The sequence below is a fragment of the Sapajus apella genome, unplaced genomic scaffold (genome assembly GCF_009761245.1).
Source record: "Sapajus apella isolate SASKATOON/1434 unplaced genomic scaffold, GSC_monkey_1.0 scaffold2, whole genome shotgun sequence".
In the NCBI taxonomy this organism is placed as follows: domain Eukaryota; kingdom Metazoa; phylum Chordata; class Mammalia; order Primates; family Cebidae; genus Sapajus; species Sapajus apella.
The window spans coordinates 25,796,916-25,811,170 of NW_022436942.1; the positions used below are offsets into that span (position 1 = coordinate 25,796,916).

At 41.8% G+C, this 14,255-nt stretch overlaps 1 protein-coding gene and 1 pseudogene across 7 annotated transcripts in view; one reads left to right on the forward strand and one right to left on the reverse strand.

The window, feature by feature from the left end:
- Positions 1-14,255, reverse strand: part of DIP2B (disco interacting protein 2 homolog B) — a 269,005-nt gene that overhangs the window by 220,978 nt on the left and 33,772 nt on the right. The gene's annotated exons all lie outside the window — the stretch shown is intronic.
- On the forward strand, positions 10,349-11,017 carry LOC116561715 (annotated as a pseudogene).

Consider the following 14,255-nt stretch of genomic DNA (forward strand, 5'->3'; position numbering starts at 1 on the left):
AAGCAGATTTTCCTGTTTGACCCTCCCAATTTACTTCCTGGTATACTTCCTATCTCCCTTGCTCTTTTATGGAAACTGTTTTCATATAGTCTCCTGATAATTAACCTCTGATTGGTCCTGTTTATTCTTTAATACTAACTAAGCAGGCAAAAGCAGTTTCCTGGGATTTCACATCAGTCCCTTAGGAGGGGTGATTAATGGAAAGTGCACTGGCTTAAAAGGCATGAACAAGTATGGCCTTAAGAAAACTTTAACCTCAAAAAAAGAGAGAGAAAGAGAGAAAGGAGAGAGAGAGCAGAGAGGGAGAAGAGGAGAGGAGGAGAGGGGGAGGGGAGGAAAGGGAGGAAAGATTCAAATAGCTGGCTTACATTCCACAGAGGAGGAAGGCAACCCAGGTAGTCAAATGGCACAGGAATCGCATCTCCCCTGTGGGCAGCAACAAGACAGAATTTGGAAGGCGCAGGCACCAAATGCTCCCTCTGCCAGGCAGGATATATCTCAGTGTGTTTTATTTTAAGTCCTGTTTGCATTATTGCTCTCCTGATTCTCCTCTCCTTCTTCCTCCCTTTTGTTCATTTAGAAACCTATGGCAGAAGAAACATTTTAAAACTTAACCAATCACCAGTTCCCTTCCTTTTCGTTGTATCTGCTTGTTTCACTGTCGCAAATCTTACACACAACAGTTCTCATTGATTTTATAAGATATCTCAGATACATCTTGTTTCCTCTTCGGAACATCAAGTTATAGAAAGGATATAATGAATTCTTAACACAAGAGACAAACCAGACATGGTGGCTCATGCCTATAATCTCAACACTTTGGGAGGCTGAGGCAGGAGGATTGCTTGAGCCCTGGAGTTTGAGGCTAGACTGGGCATTATAACAAGACTCTACAAAAAAGTTTTAAAATTAGCTGGGCATAGTGGTACACACCTGTAGTCCCAGCTACCCAGGAGGCGGAGACAGGAGGATCACTTAAGCCCAGGAATTCAGGGCTGCAGTGAGCTATGATTGTACCACTGCAGTCCAGCCTAGGCAACAGAGCAAGACCCTGTCTCAAGTAAATAAATAAATAACTCCAAGAGATAATGCCTATGTGTCACTTTCCTACCCTTAAATTAATCCTAGGACTCTCCACATTGTCCTCCAGAGGAATCAAAGGATGGTTTAACACAGAAAATTGTGTCTATATTCTTGGAGGGAGACTAATTTCTTTTTTTAGACAGAATCTCACTTTGTCTCGCCGAGGCTGGAGTACACTGGAGGCAATCTTGGCTCACTGCAGTCTCTGCCTCCTGGTTTCTAGCAATTCTCCTGTCTCAGCCTCCCAAGCAGCTGGGACTACAGATTTGTGCCATACCATGCTTAACTCATTCTGTATTTTTAGTAGACCACTATGTTGTCCAGGCTGGTCTCAAACCCCTGACCTCAGGTGATCCACCCGCTTCAGCCTCCCAAAGTGCTGGGATTACAGGCATGAGCCACTATGCCTGGCCAGCGGGGCACTAATTTCTTAGCAAATCCCTACTTTTAAAAATAGTTCTAATATTATGTATTCTTTGAAAATTATTTATTTTTAAGTTTAAGTGGTTGGTTGTACTGAATAAACTGAACTCGTGGTATCTATCCACTGCCAAGTGCTAACTGGAAGAGCCAGAGGCACAGGACAAAAGCTGGGATAATAGGAAAGGCAACTTCAAACTCAGATGTGACTTTGAACCCAAAAGGAAGAAAAGTAAGACAAAACAATTTTGGAATATGTCAATTTTTAGTCTTTTGAGATGACTGACTAACATCTTTATCCTAGGTCTCTAGGATAAAAATTTCTGACAAGCAGGATGGTGCATTCCTGTAGTTCCACATAGTTGGGACACTCAGGCAAGATCACTTGAGCCCAGGAGCTCAAGATCAGCCTAGATAACATAGAAGTGGTATCCTGTCTCCAATGAAAACAACTCTGGGCCAGGCGCAGTGGCTCATGCCTGTAATCCCAGCACTTTGGGAGATGAAGGCAGGCAGATCATGAGGTCAAGAGTTTGAGATCAGCCTGGACAACATGGTGAAACCCCATCTCTACTAAAAATACAAAAATTAGCCAGGTATGGTGGAGGGCACCTGTAATCCCAGCTACTTGGGAGGCTGATACAGGGAGAACTGCTTGAACCCAGAAGGTGGGGGTTCCAGTGAGCCAAGATTGCGCCACTACACTCCGGCCTGGGCAACAGAGCAAGACTCTGTTCCAAAAAAATTAAAAATCTACTTTCTCAAAAGCATGTGTACATTCTGCTTGTCCTTACAAATAAATAAATGCTTTTTATAAAATTAGCTGTGCATAGTGGTGCGTGCCTGTAGTCTCAGCTCCTTGGGAGGCTCAGGCAGGAGGATCGCTTGAGCCTGGAAGGTCAAGGCTACAGTGAGTTGTGATCATGCCACTGTACTGAGGCTAGGCAAGAGACCCTATCTCAAAAAAATAAAGTAATTGTTTTTCATCTAACTTTTTTATCCTTTACTTCCCAATAATAGTAAACAGTGAGCTCTAATTACGGGCCAGCCACCGTGAATCATCTCATTTAATTCTCATAAAAACCTTGTAAGTCAGGTTCACTATTATCCAAATTTCAAAGATGAGGAAATTTAAGCTTAAAAAGGCTAAATAAAGGGCCGGGCGCGGTGGCTCAAGCCTGTAATCCCAGCACTTTGGGAGGCCGAGGCGGGTGGATCACGAGGTCGAGAGATCGAGACCATCCTGGTCAACATGGTGAAACCCCGTCTCTACTAAAAATACAAAAAATCAGCTGGGCATGGTGGCGCGTGCCTGTAATCCCAGCTACTCAGGAGGCTGAGGCAGGAGAATTGCCTGAACCCAGGAGGCGGAGGTTGCGGTGAGCCGAGATCGCGCCATTGCACTCCAGCCTGGGTAACAAGGGCGAAACTCCGTCCCCCAAAAAAAAAAAAAAAAAAAAAAGGCTAAATAAAATACCCAAATTGCTAAACTAGTAAATGAAAGAACTAGAATTTCAACTTACTCCAGAGCCCAAGCTCTTAACCACTAACTGAAACTACTTTTCTATCTTTTGTCCTTAGTATCTATATTTTTTACTTCTGGCTTACAGATCTCTTAAACTGTATTCTAACTCTGCAGAAAACAGAAGTCAATTTAATTTGCTTAAAAAATCCCTACTTTTAAAATGGATAGATTAAAACACACTGAGATCCTAGACCACTGCACATACAGTGCACATACAAGAATTAACTTGTATGTTCTATACTGTGTATACAAACATGACTCTAGTAAGTCAATATCTTCAGGTATTGTGCTTTTAGTAGTCTCCAGAGTTAGAGATGAATTTATGTTGATCCACCCACACACTCAGCTGGTTCCCCATGCATTCAGGACCCATATTTATTTATAAGACAAATGGCACTGCTAGGGAGGCAAAACTAACTGCAATAGAACTCTGATCTTATTATCTGGCCTCCAAGTAAGCAATCCCTATGGAGATATGATGTGTGCACGTTTTTACCAAAATAACATTGTCAACTTCTAAACATTTACTGTGTGATCAAGAGACCCCACTGAGAGTCAAAAATCAGTAAAAAGAAAATAAAAAGAAAAAAATCACCCTGTTCTGTGTGTTTAAAACAAAAAAAGAGAATAAAAATTCAAAACACAGAAAGAAGACATCTACAATGCATACAACCAAAGAACTCATATCTAGTATAAAGAACATCTACGAATCAATAAAAGACAAACATCACAATTTTAAAATTGCCAAAACATTAGAACAAGTACTTCACAAAAAAGGATATCCCAAAGCCAGTAAACATATGGAAAGGTGCTCAATATCATCAGGCATCAAGGAAATGCAAGTTAAAACCACTGGGAAATACTATGTAACTACCAGAATGGTTAAATGTAAGAAAACTGGTTGGGCACAGTGGCTCATGCCTGTAATCCCAGCACTCTGAGAGGCCGAGGCAGGAACTCAAAATGTCGTTTTTGTTTGTTTATGAGGCGGAGTCTCACTCTGTCACCAGGCTGGAGTGCAGTGGCTCAATCTTGGCTCACTGCAACCTTCACCTCCCAGATTCAAGTTATTCTCCTGCTTCAGTCTCCCAAGTAGCTGGGACTACAGGTGTGTGCCACCACACCTGGCTAATTTTTTGTATTTTTAGTAGAGATGGGGTTTCACCGTGTTAGCCAGGCTGGTCTCGATCTCCTGACCTCGTGATCAGCCCACCTCGGGCTCCCAAAGTGCTGGGATTACAAATGTGAGTCACAGTGTTTGGCCCAAAGTGTTATCTTGAGCACAGGGGTTCAAGACCAGCCTGGGCAACATGGCAACACACTGTCTATTAAAAAAAATTTTTTTTAATTAGCCAGGCGTAGTAGCACATGCCTGTAGGCCCAGCTACTTAGGAGGCAGGGGTGAGCTCATCACTTGAGCCCAAGAGGGCAAGGCTGTAGTGAGCTATGATGGCACCACTGCACTCTAGGCTGGATGATAGAGGAAGATGGAGGAGGGGAGGGGAGAAAACTGACAGCACCAAGTATTGGTAAGTACAGGAAGAAATGGACCTCTCATACATTGCCAAAAGGGCTGTAAATTGGTATAAACACTGTGGAAAACTGTTTGGTAATACTACTGAAGCCGAACATATGCATACCCTAAGACCAAACAATTCTACTATTCGTAGTTATATCTAAAATATGGACACCAAAAAACACATACAAAACATTCACAAAAGCCAAAACTGGAAACAAACCAAAAGGTCACAAACAATAGAATAAATGTGGTATAGTCATACAATTAAATACTGTGCAAAATGAAAAATAATTAGCTATTGCTTTAAGTAACAGCACAGATGAAACTCATAGCTAAAATGAACCAACAACAGACACCAGACAAGAAAGAGAACATAACTATGATTCCATTTACATGAAATTCAAAAACAGGCAAAGCCAATCAATGACAAGTAAGACAAAGACAAGTTTACTTCGAGGGACGTAATAATTAGGAATAAGCATGACTTCTGGATGTTGGCAATGTTCTCTTTCTTGATCCAGATGGTAGTTTCAAGGTGTGTTAACTTTGTAAAAATTCACTATAAATTCACTAAGCTACACATTTATTGTTTAGACTTTTGTAAGTTATACTTTAATTAAAACGTTTATTATAGACAAATCGAAAGTATGTGTCCAGCCATAGGTGAACGTTCAAATATTATGAATATGCAATAGAACATTACTTAGTCATGTTTTTAAATAATGAAATAGAAAATGTTCAAAACAGATGTTTTAAGTTGACAGAAATAAATTTACTGATTTTTTTTCTTGATAGACATGAATTTAGTAATAATCAGGTTTTCTTTTTTTTTTTTTTTCTTTTTGGGACAAAATCTCACTCTGTCACCAAGGCTGGAGTGCTGTGGTGAGATCACAGCTCACTCCACTCTCAACCTCCTAGGCTCAAGCGATCTTCCTACCTCAGCCTCCCAGGTGGGTGGAACTATAGGCACATGCCAACACACCTGGTTGACTTTTTTTTTTTTTTTTTGTAGAGGCAGCATCTTGCCATGTTGCCCAGGCTGGTCTTGAACTCCTGGGTCCAAGCAATCCTCCCAAAGTGCTGGGATTATATGCATGAACTACCATGCCTAGCCTACTCCAGCTTTTTTTTTTTTTTTTTTCCTTTTTGAGACAGAGTTTCACTGTGTCACCCATGCTGGAGTGCAATGGTGCAATCTTGGCTCACTGCAACCTCCACCTCCCAGGTTCAAGTGATTCTCCTGCCTCAGCCTCCCGAGTAGCTGGGATTACAGGCTAATTTTTGTATTTTTGGTAGAGATGAGGTTTCGCCATGTTGGTCAGGCTGGTCTCGAACTCCTGACCTCACGTGATCCACTCACCTTGGCCTCCCAAAGTGCTGGGATTATAGGCGTGAGCCACTGCACCCAGCCAACTCCAGCTTTTTTAAAAAAATAATATGTTTTTTAAATAGAGATGGAGGGTTCTCACTATGCTGACCAGGCTGGTCTCAAACTCCTGGCTCAAGTGATTCTCCCATCCTGGCCTCCCAAAGTGCTAGTATTACAGTCCTAAGACACCACACCTGGGACTACCCAGCTTTTTTGTTGTTATTTTTTTTTTCCATCTCAAAAATAGTTTGAGTTATACTCCAGCTTTTAAGAAAGTTATCTGAATAGAAAAGTGACTGCAAGGAAATTTACTTAAATACTATTAGGATTAAGGAAATGTTCATTTTCTTCTTTAGTTTCCTTTTTTTTTTTTTTTTTTTTTTTTGAGGCTGAGTCTCACTCTGTCGCCCAAGCTGGAGTTTGTTGGTGCAATCTCAGCTCACCGCAACCTCTGCCTCTCTGGCTCAAGGAACTGTCCTGCCTCAGCCTCCTGAGTAGCTGGGATTACATGTGTGTGCTACCATACCTGGATAATTTTTGTATTTTTAGTAGAGGCAGGGTTTCATCACATTGGCCAGGCTGGTCTCGAACTTCTGGCCTCAAGTGAGCCTCGCACCTTGGCCTCTGAAAGTGCTGGGATTACAGGCACGAGCCACCATGCCTGGCCCCACATGTGTTATTTGTATAATGAAGGAAAAGCTATTTTTAAAACATTAGCAGCTTGCCATAAGACATTGAAATTGTCTCTTAACTTTAATTAATTTACCCATGACTCTATCTTGGTGGAGGACGTGTATGTAGCATTGACACCTCTGGGCCAGACATGGTGGCTCACACCTATAATCCCATCACTTTGGGAAGCTGAGGCAGGTGAATCGCTTGAGCCCAGGAGTTAAAGAACAGCCTGGGCAACGTGGTTAAACTCCATCTTTACAAATTAAAAAAGCTTTAAAAAAAGACCAAAAACAATTAGCCAGGCATGGTGGTGCACACCTGTAGTCCCAGCTACTTAGGAGGCTGAGGTGGGAGGACGGCTTGAGGTTGGGAGGCAGAGGTTGCAGTGGGCCAAGACCATTTTACTGCACTCCAGCCTGGGCAACAGAGTGAGATCCTGTCTAAGAAAGAAAAAAAAAGAAGGCTGGGCACATTGGTTTACACCTGTAATCCCAGCACTTTGGGAAGCCGAGGTGGGTGGATCACGAAGTCAAGCTATCGAGACCACCCTGGCCAACATGGTGAAACCCTGTCTCTACTAAAAATACAAAAATTAGCTGGGTATGCTCAGGAGGCTGAGGCAGCAGAATCGCTTGAACCAGGGAGTCAGAGGTTGCAGTAAGTGGAGACTGCGCCACTACACTCCAGCCTTGGCGACAGTGGGAGACAAGAAAGAAAGAAAGAAAGAAAGAAAGAGAAAGAAAAGAAAGAAAAGAAAGAAAAGAAAGAAAGAGAAAGAAAAGAAAGAAAAGAAAGAAAGAAAGAAAGAAAGGAAGGAATGGAGGGAGGGAGGGAAGGAAGGAAGGAAAAGAAAAGAAACCTCTGGCCGAGCGTGGTGGCTCATGCCTATAATCCCAGCAATTTGGAAGGCTGAGGTGGGCGGATCACGAGGTAAAGAGATCAAAACCATCCTGGCCAAAAATGGTGAAACCCCATCTCTACTAAAAATACAAAAAAAATTAGCTGGGCGTGGTAGTGTGCGCCTGTAGTCCCAGCTACTTGGGAGGCTGAGGCAGGAGAATCACTTGAACACAGAAGGCGGAGGTTGCGGTGAGCTGAGATCATGCCACCCCACTTCAGCCTGGGCGACACAGTGAGACTCTGTCTAAAAAAAAAAAACAAGCTCTGAACCAGAAACAACTAGAAATTTGTTTTCGTTATTGTGTCATATTTTTTGTATGGCCAAAATGAGAAACAGTATAATCATAAGTCCGATTAAAGCTTTGCAATTGTTCTAGCACCTGTTCAATTTTGCTGATGAACACACATATGACACACTAAAATCCAGACAGGATTTAACAAGTGAGGTATATCAAACATAGGCCCTGTTGTTGTCAAGGTTTCTAGGTGTGGTTGCAGCTCAAGTATAATAAGAACATTTATATCTGAGTCAGTCACCCACTCTCCTGTGTTTCTCCCTCATCAGACATGGGCATGAACATAATACTCTATATAGCACAGGTCTGAGTAAAACTGAGTAGATTTCAGGAGAGAGATGACTCAAGAATATCAAATCTTTTCCCTCTATGAGAGAAAATGAAGAGAGGAAAAACTACTACAGAAATATGCATCAACAAAGATGAAAAAATTTTTGAATACATTCATGAATTCCAAGACAACTGCAGTCTTTCCCATTGTCTTTATGAGATTTTGAAATTTTCTTTTTTCTTTTTTTTTTTTTTTGAGACAGTCTCTCTCTGTCGCCAACGCTTAAGTACAGTGGCACAATCTCGGCTCCGCCTCCCAAGTTTAAGCAATTCTCATGCCTCAGACTCCCAAATAGCTAGGATTACAGGCATGCGCCATCATACCCAGCTAATTTTTGTATTTTTATATAGACTGGGTTTTCCCATGTTGGCCAGACTGGTCTCCAATTCCTGGCCTTAAGTGATCTACCCACCTCGGCCTCCCAAAATGTTGGGATTACAGGTGTGAGCCACCGCGGCAACCTCTTTATGTTTTCTAGTTGGCATTAATAGTGTGTGTGTTACTTTGACAGGGCGTGGTGGCTCATGCCTGTAACCCCAGCACTTTGGGAGGCCAAGGCGGGCGGATCACCTGAGGTTTGGAGTTTGAGACCAGCCTGACCAACATGGAGAAACCCCATCTCCACTAAAAATACAAAATTAGCTGGGCATGGTGGCATACGCCTGTAATCCCAGCTACTCGGGAGGCTGAGGCAGGAGAATCGCTTGACCCTGGGAGGTTGCAGTGAGCCGGGACTCCACCATTGCACTCCAGCCTGGGCAACAAGAGTGAAACTCCATCTTAAAGAAAAAAAAAAAAATAGCGTGTGTGTTACTTTCTTTCATTTACTATGGGTTAGCAGAAGAAATTAGATTCCAAAAAGTTCCAAATTTAGAATGGTGTCAGACACCTGGCAATCATACATATCCCTAAGTTTACAGAATTTTGGAGAAAATCTACTCTAAAATTCAAGGGAATATGAAATGCTACAGTAAGCCACAATGCAGGATTAAACATTTTCTATCTCTTAGTCTATCTTTCTCTTAGTCTTTCTCTATTCTCCCAACAAAAGTTGTGACCATGAATTTTTTTTTAAACATTCCTTCCAACCGTAAGAACATCAGTTCTGCTCTTACTACATTGATGCAAATTTCAAACCCAAATTACAACCACTACTAACATTCTAAGTACTTTTAGGGTTTTGTTTTGTTTTAGGAGATGGAGTCTTGCTATGTGGCCCAGCCTGGAGTCAAACACGTGGGTTCAAGTGATCCAATTGCCTTAGCCTCCCCAGTAGCTGGGATTACCAGAGGGTACCACCACACCCAGCTTCTTTTAGGGGTTTTGCCTCTTATTCAAACCAAGTATACATGGATGCCTTTTGCTTACTAACTTAACAATAGTAACAAAAATACTGAATACAATATTTTTCTCCATGTTTTTTTTTTTTTTTTTTCTCCAGACTCTCTAAATTTTGGGAGGAAAGGGGCTAATCAATAAATAAGAGCATTATATTCTGCATGGGAAAAACTAATATTCCTCTACAATATACTTACAAATATTTTTAAATCAGCCAGGACCAAAATATACCCTAAGTCTTAAAGGCTCTCCAATAGTATACAGAAGAATCACGAGTATTTTGTTTGGTGAAATATGAAAAGGAGATAATACAGGAAATGAAGTGCTCATCTTTTAGGAGTTAATGTGGACACTAAGGGTTGTTGCATCAACCTCAATTTTTACTTTCTAATCTCCTGAGCCATACATAATTCTGATCTACTATTATGAAACTTTCTTCATCCACCCCAATCCTGAAACTTGACTTTCCTGAACTAGAACTGGCATCATGGCCAAATTTTTCTCACGTTTGTATAGTACGTGTTGCAGCATACAAGTGACAAGTGACAAGGACATCTGGGATCCCTCCAAAACCCAAGGTGTAGCCTCTTTCATAAACCCAACTGAGGAAAACTGGTTACAGTTTCTCATGTTTAAGCAAGCTCCTTTATCCAAATTTAATTGCCACGTAAAATGGTGATCTGATGGTAATCATCAGAAAATTCCCACCAACTTGAAGTCTCGCGAGAGCACGGCCTTGCTCTCCCAGCATGCCCCACACCACTCCTGGCATAGCTGCCATGTTGGGTCTGAGGCGGCTGCTGTAGGCACCCACGAAGCGAGTGGGCGTGCTAAACAGGCGACAGCAGCAGGAACTGCCTCTCTGTGACCAGAGCAGCACAGCAGCGCCATGAGCCGGGGCACCCCTTACATCGGCCTCATCTCCAAGGCGAAAATCCACTATGAGGGCATCTTCTACACCATCGACACTGAGGACACTGAGAACTCCATCGTAGCCCTTGCCAAAGTTCGATCCTTTGGTACAGAAGACAGATGGACAGATGTCCAATACCACCTCAAGATGAAGTTTTTGTATACATTATATTCTGTGGGAGTGACATTAAAGACCTCACCATTTGTGAGCCACCAAAACCAGTGTTTTTTGCCTTAAGTCCCAGCTATAGTTCAGTCCTCACTAGGCTCATCAACTTCTTCATCCCAATCTGTGTGTTCTTTTGGGCCTTTCCGTAGGATGCCCATCAACAGTTCAGTCTAAGTTCCTTAGCTGGGCAGCAGCTTGGTGCTGCTGGTATTTCCAGAAGCTCTTTGACATCCTCTGGACCAGAAATGTCAAACAGTGGTACCTTACCCTAAAGTCATGCGGTTGGTTCTGCCTCTACACAGGATTCACGACATCTAAAAACACGGTTATCTCAGACCCTTTGAGAAAAAGCCCAACCACGGAACAAGCAGTGTAGACCTCCTCGGCCCACTTACCTGTTATAGCACCTGTTGGGAGAAGGAGTCTTTTATCAACCAGGCCTTTGCCATCTACTAGCCAAAAAAGAATAGAGAATGAAGAGCACAGGTGAGCTGAAGTACACAAAGTTTCAAGGCCAGAAATGAGCAACTCAGAAATAATAGCAAGAGACAAGCAGTTCCAGGTGCTTCTTCAGCTCCAAAGAGAGGGCAGGGGGTCATCGGGGTGGCAGGAGAAGATTTGGTATTCAGCAAGACAGGCCAATAAAATTTGAGAAAGACTTTGAAAGTATAAATGTGTAAATGCACAATTCAACAAGGAAGAGACCGACAAGAGTTTCATAATAAACTTAAATTAAAAGACGATAAACTTGAGAAACAGGAGAAACCTATAAATGGTGAAGATAAAGGAGTCTCAGGAGTTGATACCCAAAACAGTGAAGGAAATGCTGATGAAGAAAATCCTCTTGGACCTAACTGCTATTGTGACAAAACTAAATCTTTCTTTGATAATATTTCTTGTGAGGACAATAGAGAATGGAGATCAGCTTGGGCTGAAGAAGGTTGAATTCTGAAACATTTGGAATCCCACTTTGTCCAAACTGTGTCCACGGGGGATACAGGGGAAGAGGAGGTCTTGGTTTCTGTGGTGGCAGAAGGCGTGGTGGTGGCAGAGGTGGTACCTTCACCACCCCTCAAAGATTTCACGGTGGATTCAGAGGTGGTTGTAGGGGCGGAGTGTACAAATGTTGAATATAGGAAGGACAAATAAGTTACTGCATAGTCTACAAACAAGTCTCTGAAAATAGGTGAATTTCTAGCTCTTCATGGTCCTGAATAAAATCTAAATTCATATTATTTAGATTTACAGAAACTCGTAAAACTAAATAATATATTATTTGGGATTACACAAAGCACAAAGCAACACTAGAGAATTAACAAAATTCAGCATGATAGTTACATCTAAGGGTGAGGGAAGAGTAATAGGAGATGCCAACAGGGCCTTCAGAGGTGTTTTAAGCTTTTAGTTAAACTAGACTGTGGACCTACCAGTGTTCAATCTATTACTCTTCTTTAAACTGTGCAAACATTTTTTTTTTCTCATTGCCCAGGCTGGAGTGCAATGGCATGATCTCGGCTCACTTCAACCTCTGCCTCCTGGATTCAGGTGATTCTCCTGCCTCAGTCTCCTGAATAGCTGGGATTACACGCCCAGCTAATTTTTGTGTTTTTAGTAGAGATGGGATTTCACCATGTTTGCCAGGCTGGTCTCAAACTCCTGATCTCAGGTGATCCACCCACCTCGGTTTCCCAAAGTGCTGGGATTACACTGCACCCAGCCTGTGCATACACTTTATATATACTCTTGTGATATTCCGTAAGAAAAATTTAAATACCTATTAAGACCCATAGAACAACAGCAGAATACCACACCAATTACTCAGTAGCCTAGTCATTCACATTAACTGTAAATAACCACAAATTATACAACATTGGGAAACCCAATATAACAGAAAAAACAGGCCAAGATGGATTGCTAGAATTTTTCCTTAAGGAAATATGAGATAGTTCAGGAATTAGATGAGAATTTTTTTAAAAAATCTACTTGGCACATTCAGATTCAACAGGATATCTTATTGATCAAAATCAAGAACAAAGTGTGGGCCAGGCATGGTGGCTCATACCTGTAATCCCAGTACTTTGAGAGGCCACGGCAGGCGAAGTGCTTGAGCCCAAGAGTTCGGGACCAGCCTGAGCAATGTAGCAAAACACTCTCTCTACTAAAAATACAAAATTTAGCATAAGCCTGCAGTCCCAGCTACTCGTGAAGATCACTTGTGCTTGGAAGGTAGGGGTAAGGCTGCAGTGAGCTGTGATCCTGCCACTGTACTCCACCCTGGGCAACAGAGCAAGATCCTGTCTCAAAAAAATACATAATAAAGTGTGGTTTAAAAAGAGCATACACAAACACAAAACAGATTAAAACACGGCACAGGGAAGGGAAGAAACAATAAAAATCTCCTGAATTGTCAACAAAGACAGATTGAGTCTACCTACAGCCAAACAGGATGAAAGAGAAAAAACACATGCCTAGACACATCCTAATTAATTTCAGAACTCTAAAGACAAACAGCAACCTTAAAAGCTTCCAGAGTATTAAAATGGGCTACATTGAAATGACAATCAAATGAGAGACAAAGACTTTTTTTTTTCTTTTAAAAATTTTTTATAAAAAATTTGAGACGGAGTTTCACTCTTGTTACCCAGGCTGGAGTGCAGTGGCGTGATCTCAACTCACCGCAACCTCCGCCTCCTGGGTTCAAGCGATTCTCCTGCCTCAGCCTCCTGAGTAGCTGGGACTACAGACGTGTGCCGCCACCATGCCCGGCTAATTTTTGTATTTTTAGTAGAGACGGGGTTTCACCATGTTGACCAGGATGGTCTCGATCTCTTGACCTTATGATCCACCCGCCTCGGCCTCCCAAAGTGCTGGGATTACAGGTGTGAGCCACCGCGTCCGGCTACAAAGACATCTTTGAAAGGCAAGAACTTAAAGCTCAACATTCATGCATCCCATGTTAAAATCAGTAACTATTCCAAGTTTTAAAAAAATACAAGAAAAATAACAATTTGAAAGTATGAAAAACAACAACAGTTGAGTATGACCTAGAAGGAGCGTAGAAAGCTGAAAAGAAATTAAGAGGATTCACTAGATTCTGATGTTTCGGCCATTGTAGAAAGTAAAAAGTTCCTCTTCAAAATTTCCCTTCTTGTTAAAGAATAATAATAATAAACGTTAGAAATAATGGTTTGTTTTAAAGACTTTCTTCAAAACCTTCTTGCTTTTTGCTAATAACTCTTTGTTAAGTCCTATCCTATGTAGCTGTTAGACATGCTCACAGGCATGTAGCACATTCTATGTCCTTGTACTTTAACCAACATATTTGTCCTGGACGTGCTCACAGGCATGTCCCAGCTTGCAGCCTATGCTCCTTCCTTATTTGGACTTCTTCTTCTTTGTTCTCCATTGCCTTTACCTATTTAGAAAAGTTTTAAGTTACTAGCCAATTGGGTTCAGTTTTAGATTATGAGTTCCGGCTCCAACCAATGGAGATCAGACACAGCAGTAAGAACTCAATGCATAAGGAATAAATATGCCTACCTTTGCTTTTGTTTATTGTATTCTTGTGGCAAGACTGCTGGTGAGTTGTACTCTTTCTGCAGAAAGTAAAACTGCCTTGCTGAGAGAACTTTTTGTCTGAATGTTAAATTTTTCCTTGCAGTACCATGGAATAAGCATTTGACTTATTAATTCTCTTTAAAGAGGCAGTTTGGTG